This window comes from Petaurus breviceps, unplaced genomic scaffold, assembly GCF_028583685.1.
Source record: "Petaurus breviceps papuanus isolate PSGF00001 unplaced genomic scaffold, PetGlider_PUasm1.0 91133, whole genome shotgun sequence".
Classification (NCBI taxonomy): Eukaryota; Metazoa; Chordata; class Mammalia; order Diprotodontia; family Petauridae; genus Petaurus; species Petaurus breviceps.
In genome coordinates this window covers 36878599-36887723 of record NW_027187419.1, presented here as the reverse complement: position 1 = coordinate 36887723, position 9125 = coordinate 36878599, and the positions used below count along the sequence as shown (strand labels likewise).

General features: G+C 35.9%; 1 pseudogene; it reads left to right on the top strand.

Annotated features, from left to right (window-relative positions):
- The first annotated feature begins 8107 nt into the window (after positions 1-8107).
- On the top strand, positions 8108-9028 carry LOC138154945 (olfactory receptor 8B3-like; annotated as a pseudogene).
- The last annotated feature ends 97 nt before the right edge of the window (positions 9029-9125 follow it).

Genomic DNA, 9125 nt, shown 5'->3' with positions numbered 1-9125 from the left:
CTGAACAGCTGTAAGAGTTACTTTGCAGGAGAACTCAGGAAGAGTTTTCTGCAATCGTTCTGCTCATGGAGACTGTTACGTAACAGTACATTACTGAACATATTTTGGATGATAAAAACAGATCCTGCATGGCATGGTAGTGATCATTTTCAGAGTCTTATAGTTTTTCTCTGTTGTGGGAATTTTTCAATTTGGATTCCATGAGACCCTAGGAAGTATCTTACCCAACATGAGGTTGGTAAGACTATGGGGTAAGTCAGTCTGAAAGGAAAATAAATTTATTAGTGCTTTAAAGAAGATTACTTGGGTTAGGAATGATTTTAGTTTTTTAGGGTACAGATTCCTCTTTTATAGCCTTTTAGATTCACTTAGAGTACACAGCAGAATGGAAATAGAAGTGTGCAATCCTTAGGGTCAAAGGAGTTGCTAAAGGTCAGCCTTGTTCCTGTAGGAAATGCATTTCTCTATGATTAGGCTCATTAGAATTCCCTGTATTTTCAGAAAATCTCCAAGATGGAGGAGGCTCCTTTAAAAAGCATTCTGGTTCATCTAGTTGTTGCCAATAGGGAGGAAAATAATGTACAAAATCCACAGTTCTGTTTCCTTGATCTCAGAAATTTCTTAACCCGGGGAGAAGATATTTTCCCAGACTCACAGAACACAATTCTATCCACCTCCTTCACAATTTCTCCATTCGATATTTCCTCAGAAGTATCATCAAACCTGGACTATTCAATATACATGTTCACAGTTCAACAAAGCACTTTGTGTAGCAAAATAGGAATTTTATTCCAAAGAAGGTTATAGCAGCTAAGAAGCAAAAATATGTAGGTGACAAATAATACAAAATCTAAAACATTCTTTAGGAGACTAAATAACAAGAGTCAATCAGTATATCATACCATAATAAATCTGTGAAGTCATAAGGAAGGAAGTTTGAAAAAAAATTTTTTAGCAAGACTGGAGAGTTGTAATAATTTGCAAAACTCATTATTTCCCCACACATCTTCTGGAGCTATTGTTTTGAACAGTAGTAACTGTTGGGCAAAAATATGCACACATAGAATTTTTAGAGCAACATATTTGTAGTACCCAATGTGCTTCCAGCCACAGACTGAGACATTATTACTGGCAATTTTATAAGGAATGAGAACATGGAGGACCTGGATCTAAACTTCTAGATTTTGTGTTAAACCTGAAACCTAAGTCTTAACCTTCTGAAAGGGTTTGGTCACTTTAAGAATGTTGACAATAAACATAATTTTATAATTGGGAAGAAAAAAAGGAACAGGGAATGCATTTTAATGTGTATTTAGGCAGCAGGTTTCTTGTTCTGTTCTTCTGGGTTTAGCTGTTTCTTTCATGAAGTCATCTGCTTCTTGAAGATATTTTTACCTTGGAAATTCTGACTCTAAGGGGTCTGCCCTAAACTATAGTCCACAAATTTTTTAGCCTAGCCTATCTGAGAGACTTTTATCCAAGAACCAATGCATTTGTGTTCTTTATTGCAATGTCAATTGTTAACAGTTCCTGGAATTAGTCTTTGCACCTAGTTTCTAGGGCAGTTTCGAAGTTATAGTTCTTCCAGCAGTTCCATTTATTAGATGCTAAGTCATAGAATGACCTTTGGGTTATTCTTTAGGAACTGCTACTCAAAACTCTCAGTGAAAAGTTTAGTATAATTTAGTATGACCTGATAAAACCTAATCACATTAACCTTCTAATTATTCATCAGGTGAAAGTCAAGGATTTTGGAAGAACATTAAAACAGGGTTACTAAAAATAATGAAAGTTTTAAGAGTTTCAATTTTTACACACCATTTGTTTTTTTCAACTTTATGCAAGTCCCGTAAATGATATGGACAATGTTATTTATACGTAAAAGGAAGAATCTTGGGGCGGCTAGGTGGCACAGTGGATAGAGCACTGGCCCTGGAGTCAGGAGGACCTGAGTTCAAATCTGGCCTCAGACACTGAACAGAAAAACTAACCGTGTGACCTTGGGCAAGTCACTTAACCCTAATTGCCCTCCAAAAAGCAAAAAAACCAAAAAACCCCGAAAACAGGAAGAATCTTTAGAAGGATTCTTGAGGACAAGACTAATGAAAAAAATGATCATTTAATATTATCTTAGAGTCCACTAAGAAGGAAAATGCATAATTTAAAAGTTTCTTTACAGCTACTAGAGCAACTTTCAATGTAAAAGTCTCATTGCAATTTGAGAATTTACACACAGTTACTAAAACAGAATCAAAGCCTGTGTTTTTAAGTACACACACACATGTATATATACATATATGTGTATATACATATAAATTATCTGAGGATATTCGAATATTTTTTCTGGAGGAGGTTCAGGATCTTGCTCCACATTTTCATTTTTATTCCTTATCATCTACAGAGCCAGATATAGTATAATTTTGTAACCACTATTTTTACTTGTTCTTTTGTCATTGTTTTCACCAGGATAATAAAACAGGAGTTCTAAGGTTCCTAATATATCTGCAGCTATCATAGAGCCTGTTAAGTATATTTTTTACTCATCAGGAAACATTTGGAAGCCAACCACATATATCCCAGTTCCCAAGGGAAATAGTCTAACCATGTCTTTCCCAAACTAAGGTTTACAAGTCTTAGAAATATTTGAGCTTTTATATCTCTTATTATTCTCCTCTTTTCTCTATTTGAGGATATGTTGTAATCTGATATCCTAACTTAAGATTATAGGAGGGGGAAAAGATCATTTGGATGAAAAATAATGTTAGGGGGCGGCCAGGTGGCTCAGCGAGTAAGAGCACTGGCTCCAGTGTCGGGATGACCTGGATCAAATCCGGTCTCAGATACTCAGCACCACACCCAGAAATAACTGGCCGTGTAACCTTGAACAAATTACTTAACCCCGATTGCTTTAAAAAAAATAATAATGTTAGACTGTTTAAAACAATATTATGCATGAATATATAACTATTAAGTCAGTTATCAGGGATGTGACAAACCTTTCCAAATGTCCTAGGTCAGGAAGATTAGTTAAGTAATGCACATATGAGAAAAATTTACTACAAAAGGAGGAAGAGGGATGTAGTTATTATAACAGAAAGATGGTTTCATTAGATCTAAGTATGAAGGTACAAACTGACATCTGATAGGTATAACAGGACAAAAGTCCCTCAGTTCTGTTTGATTTCACATAAAAGTCATAAATGCCTTTTGAAAAGCCAGTTCTGCAACAGAGGTCCGCATTATTTAAATGGTTTCATAGCCAGGATCATGATCTAATAGGTGGGAGACTTTCATGCTCAGAAAGGAAATAGAACACCGGGGAAACTGAATCAAGAGGATCTTGACATTACCTTTATAAGGCTGTCCTTTAAAATTTCCCACTCATCTATGTCCATCTATAGCAATTTGAGATGGCACCCTCCTTGAGCAGTTCTTGCATTTTTTCTTGAATGGTAGACTATTTACTGATTAGCAATAATTCAAACAGTCATACCTAGATTCAAATCTCAGAATAAATAAGATTACAATCTTAAGAGGTTCTACCTCACATAGCAGGTTCTATTGTTTATGACTTAGGAGCAGGGTACTATTATTTCTTGTGAATGGCAATATCAGTAAGTTCATAATAAAAACATTTATACTTAGTGCTTATCAAGAGTACATAAGATTGGGAGTGGCTAGGTAGTGCAGTGAATAGAGCACTGACCCTGGAGTCAGGAGGACCTGAGTTCAAATCCTGCCTCAGATACTTAACATAAAAACTAGCCATGTGACCTTGGGCAAGTCACTTAACCCCAATTGCCCTCCAAAAAAAAGCAAAAAAAAAAAAAAAGAGTACGTAAGATCTTTCTAAAACATTCCATTAGTTTTCTTTTCTCTTTCTAGTTTAGAAAATAGTCACATTCTGAGATTTTATAAATAGAATCAATCCACTCAAACCCAGAAAGGTGCTGTTTTCAGTTTGTCTGAATAGTTTAATGCACTGCTTATCAACTCCCAGGGAAAAAGGGAAATCTAAACTGAGATCTGATCCAAAGTTGACTCATAGATGTAAGACTGATAGATACTAATTGTGTACCAATTTATTTAGCAAGTTTCCATAGATTTCACAATCAGTACTTAGAAAATTTACTACTTAAATAATTTATAACCATATAAGCAAACTTTTAAGCCATTCTCACATTTGCAAGTGTCCATTTTTGTTTGGGAAGGGGCTTAGTTCCTCTGTAGGCCAATATCCTAATTACCCTATCATGGTAGAATTTTTAAGATGTTCGATTACATACTCCTTCCTGTAGCTTCTTCTTCTTCTATTTTTTTCCTTATAGAGATGATAAAAATTTGGATCTTACCATGGTTGAAAATGCAGAGTGGTTGGCAAATTCTTAGAGAACTTCTCACAAATAGTGAGTCTTCTGAAAGTACTGAGTTAATTTTGACAAAAAAGGTTATACCCGTTTGAACTCTCGAGATAGTCTTTAATCAGAAGAGCACTCTGTCTTTCAGACAAAAGCCTCTAATAAATAATATAAAGCCATAATTCCACAGCATTCAGATCAAGAAGAGCTAATCTAGTGATGTAAGTGCACCCCGCTCTAGGTATCATCCCACAGATCAACAGCATTTATATGCAGTTATTTCCCAAAACCAGAATGGAAGAAACTATAAGCATAATACTGTTATAAAACAATTATCATGGATTTAAGGCATGAAATAAAATGCATTACTAGTCAAATGACATTAATCCAGTTGAATTAATCATCTATCATTTTTTTTTTTGCTTTTTTTGAAGGGCAATTGGGGTTAAACGACTTGCCCAAGGTCACACGGCTAGTTTTTTGTGTTGTGTCTGATGCCAGATTTGAACTCAGGTCCTCCTAACTCCAGGGCTGGTGTTTGTTATGTATCAATTTTAACATTCTATACTAACTGCATTCAGAGATCAGTACAGAGTAGTCACCATTTTAACTTTTATAGCTACAAAGTTTTGGCACTACTATTTATTATTCAGAGCACAGATTAATCATTTTGTGAATAATAATTTCCCCAATTAACGTATTGAACTCAATGTAAATTTAAATTTCATATTGCTCAGTTTTAAAACTTGATAAGTAATTCTAGCTACTTCCACATCCACAAGAATGCCGGAATCTGTAAAATCAAGCTTAGAAAAGTCTCTTCTTTTCCAAGCTGGAGAAAAGGTAGTACTTATGCCAGGCTATTCTAAAGCACCAGAAGAGACTCTGAAACTTGAAAATGCAAATACATTTACTTTTTCTCCTTTGAATTTGGACGCCCTAGACACAAAACTTTAAAATTGGCTACAATTCTGTTCTGGACTGAGTAAGTTCTTGTCAGTGAAATCATCATTAAATTAGAGTGAAATTATGTTAACACCATAAATCACTCTCCAGGGAAGGGAGAGAGTTATAGAGGGGTTTTGGGGGTTGTATGCAAATTCCAGAAACTCTCCACTCAATACTCTCAAGAAGCTGTACCCCCCAAATCACTACTATATTTCAGCATATATAATATTAAAACCACACTCCCAATATTATTTGGAAATCTACTTTAAACATTATACTTTAATCTCAAAATTAGTCTCTTTTTAAATTTCTAATACCATAAATTTCTCCATAAATGGAGAAAGGATCTCCTTTCTTCTTATTTGACTTTCCTGCAGGGAGAAGATCATATCCTTTTGAAATGTTTGAACTTTTCAGCAGAAAAGTTCTCACTCTTTTTTTCCTTTGGCATGTCAGACTACAGGGAAAAGATCAGTTGGACACACTATACAAATGGGCAATGCTGACAGCATATATTTTACATAAAACAAACAAAAATGCAACTTTGCTTACCCTCTGTTTCCCTATAGACTTGAGGAGAAAATCTTTTGCTAAAGTTCTATATTCTCTTTTCAGAGAACACTCCAAATATTTAGACAGCAAGGGAAAAAATAGAATTGCCTCAATTTACAAATTTTCAAATAAAAAAAGTTAAGTGCTTTAAAGGAAAAAGTTTTCATGGAATGTTTGTGGCCAGCTTAAAATTATTACAATTAAAAATTGTCAATAAAATCTTGGAAATTTTGCTTATTCTGATGATTCAGTCTATCCCCAGGCTGAATTGAAGCCTCTATCTCTAGTGATCACACTATTGTCTTAAGGACAAATTTCAGCCTCAGAAATGTCTTTCCACAAGGTTTCTTTTAAGATTGAGAAAAGAAACAAAGAGTGAAGCAGTCTTCTGGTCTAATTTTGTGACTTTTAATCATCACTTACTAACCATGCATTCACACTGATACACTCAGACAATAAGACATATGTTTTGGGGAGGGAAAAAGAAATATTCTTGGACATAAGGGAAAGCCTTAGTCCCAATGTGGACAGCAGTCAGAGGAGACAAAGACATCTTTATCATTAAATCATAAAGTTTACTCACCTATCCCTTCTTCATTTGTAAAGACTCAGGAAGAAAGTGCAGTTTTCAGGTAGCTAGTCTCAGACTTGGGTAAGTATTTATAGGATGAAGAATTTCCTTATGCCTTATAAAAAGAGATAGAAGGAGACTGAGTCATATGCCTGTGAAAAGCCACATGTGAGCAGCTTTCCAGAGGATTGCTACTGTGAACAGCTTTCAATGTTCTGATTACATAGTATAGTGAACTCTATTTTTTTTCCATAACAAATCAGAGCAAAACATTCATAGAAAATTAAAATACAGCATTCACAATGTTATAACTCAACAACTTATCACTAAAATGGCCATATAGTTTTCACTAAAGTGGTCACATACTTTTCAACAAAGTACATTCATTTAGTCAATCACAAAATCCTTAATTCAATCACAAAGTACAAAAGTCAAAGTTCTCCACTCCTAGGTTACAGTAAATCATAATCTTCTCAGTCAATACACAGTATCCAAGTAAAGTCTTCTTTCAGCTTGACTCAAGGCTGGCTCTCAGCTTCCATGGTTCCTCTTCCATGGTCCTAGCTCCAACTATCACCTGGGTTCAAAGGCAGGCAGCTCCAAGTTCCTTGTCCAGCTCCTTGTCCAGTTCTTCATCCAGTTCCCATTCCATATTGAAATTCACAGTGTCCAGTCCACCTCAAGTCCTTCACAGTTCCTATTTCTGGTAAGACAAACTTGACAGAGCCACAATTATATTCATACACAATGCTGGCACCATCATCAATTCACTCTCTGCCTGTGAAATCAACTCAGACCCACCAATGAGATCTGATAACTCAATGCAAATCATCAACATAGAAATCAACACAAACTCACAAACAAGGTCCAAGAGGTCAGCACAAATCATCGGTAAAGTATCAAGACCTCCAAAATCCTGCTCCAGGATTTCTGTAAACATACAACCAGAAAATCCTATTTCTGGGCTTCCAGTAAGGTCCCAGGGCTTCTCTATAGAGTATCACAAACAAACATCAACACAGACAGAGCAGACAGAGTGCCAGGATACCACAAGTTTTCTCCTTCTTGACTCTGCCACCACAAGATTCCTCCTCTCAGTTCTGCTGTCTCTACCCAAGACCTCTCCTTACATATTTTCATTAGCTCCTCCTCTTCCTGTTTCAGGAGTTCATGAGTTCTAGGGTTCACAAGTTGTGGGGTTCACATGTTCTGTTTCTTAACAGACTTGATACAAGGCTCAAAAGAAACTTGAACTGAGACAAAGTGTTAATTAAATAGCTAGAGCAAGGTGTGAACTACTTCTGTGCTTGCCATTATAGCGAACAAGAATCAAACTTGGTTTCAGTTTGCATTTCTTTGTGGTTAGACTTATCAGAATTCCCTGCATTGACAGTAAATCTCTAAGATGGTGGAGACCCCTTTTAAAATAGAATCATTCTTGTTCATCCACTTGTTGCCAATAGGGAGGGAAGTAAAGTACAAACACCACACAGTTTTGTTTCTTTGGTCTCAGAAGTTGCTTTAAATGAGGATCAGATGTTTTCCCAAAACTTATAGCATATAGGTTCATCTTCATCCTCCACAGTTCCATTTTCATAATTGAGGAAGAGAGTGTGTTGAGACTGGTTTGATTTCAATATAATATCTCTTCTTTCCTCATATATCCCTCAAGAGAAGAATGGCATTGGAAAATGACTCTTCAGGTATTGAGCTCATCTTGCAGGCTTAACAGATCAACCAGAGCTCCAGCTACCATTGTTCTTTCTTCTTCTATGGATGTATCTAGTTACTATAATGGGGAACCTGGGATTGATCATTTTAATTGGCATTAATTTTCCATTTAACATTCCTGTGAAGTATTTCCTCTTTAACTTATCTTTCATAGATCTCTGCTACTCTTCTGTCTTTACCCCTAAAATGTTGATGAATTTTGTCTCAAAGGAAAACATCATCTGTTATTCAAGATGTATAGCTCATCTCTATTTCTTCTGTTTTTTAAAATTGTTTTCAAATGCTATGTGTTGACAATAATGGCTTATGATCATTATGTTGTCATCTATAATCCATTGCTTTATAATGTCACTATGTCCAATCAGGTCTGTTCATGGCTATTAGGTATGGCATATGCAATGGGGTTTGTAGGTACCATGGCCCACTTGGATGCATGTTGAGACTGTCCTTCTGTGATGCCAGCACCATAAACCACTACATGTATGACATACTCCTCCTCCTCTAACTCTCCTGCACCAGCACCCATGTCAATGAGCTGGTGGTTTTCATTGTTGGAGGCATTAACATCATAGTGCCTATTAACATCTGGTTCCTGAACATCAGCTCCACTGAAGGAAGGTCCAAAGCCTTCAGCACCTGCATTTCCCATATAATTGCTGTTGCTCTTTTCTTTGGGTCAGCTTCATTCATGTATCTCAAGCCATCTTCATGAGGATCTATGGATCAGGGCAAAGTTTCTTCGGTGTTTTACATAAATGTGTGACCTATGCTCAACCCCCTCATTTATAGCTTGAGGAATAAAGATATTCAAGCTACTTTAAGGAAAACCTTAAGAATAATGTTTTCCAGAATAGGAGCTGTGTTTTAATAATGAAATTTGAATTTGAGGGCCCAAAATCAATCAATCTTTCTTTCTTCCTTTCTTTCTTTCTTTCTTTCTTTCTTTCTTTCTTTCTTTCTTTCTT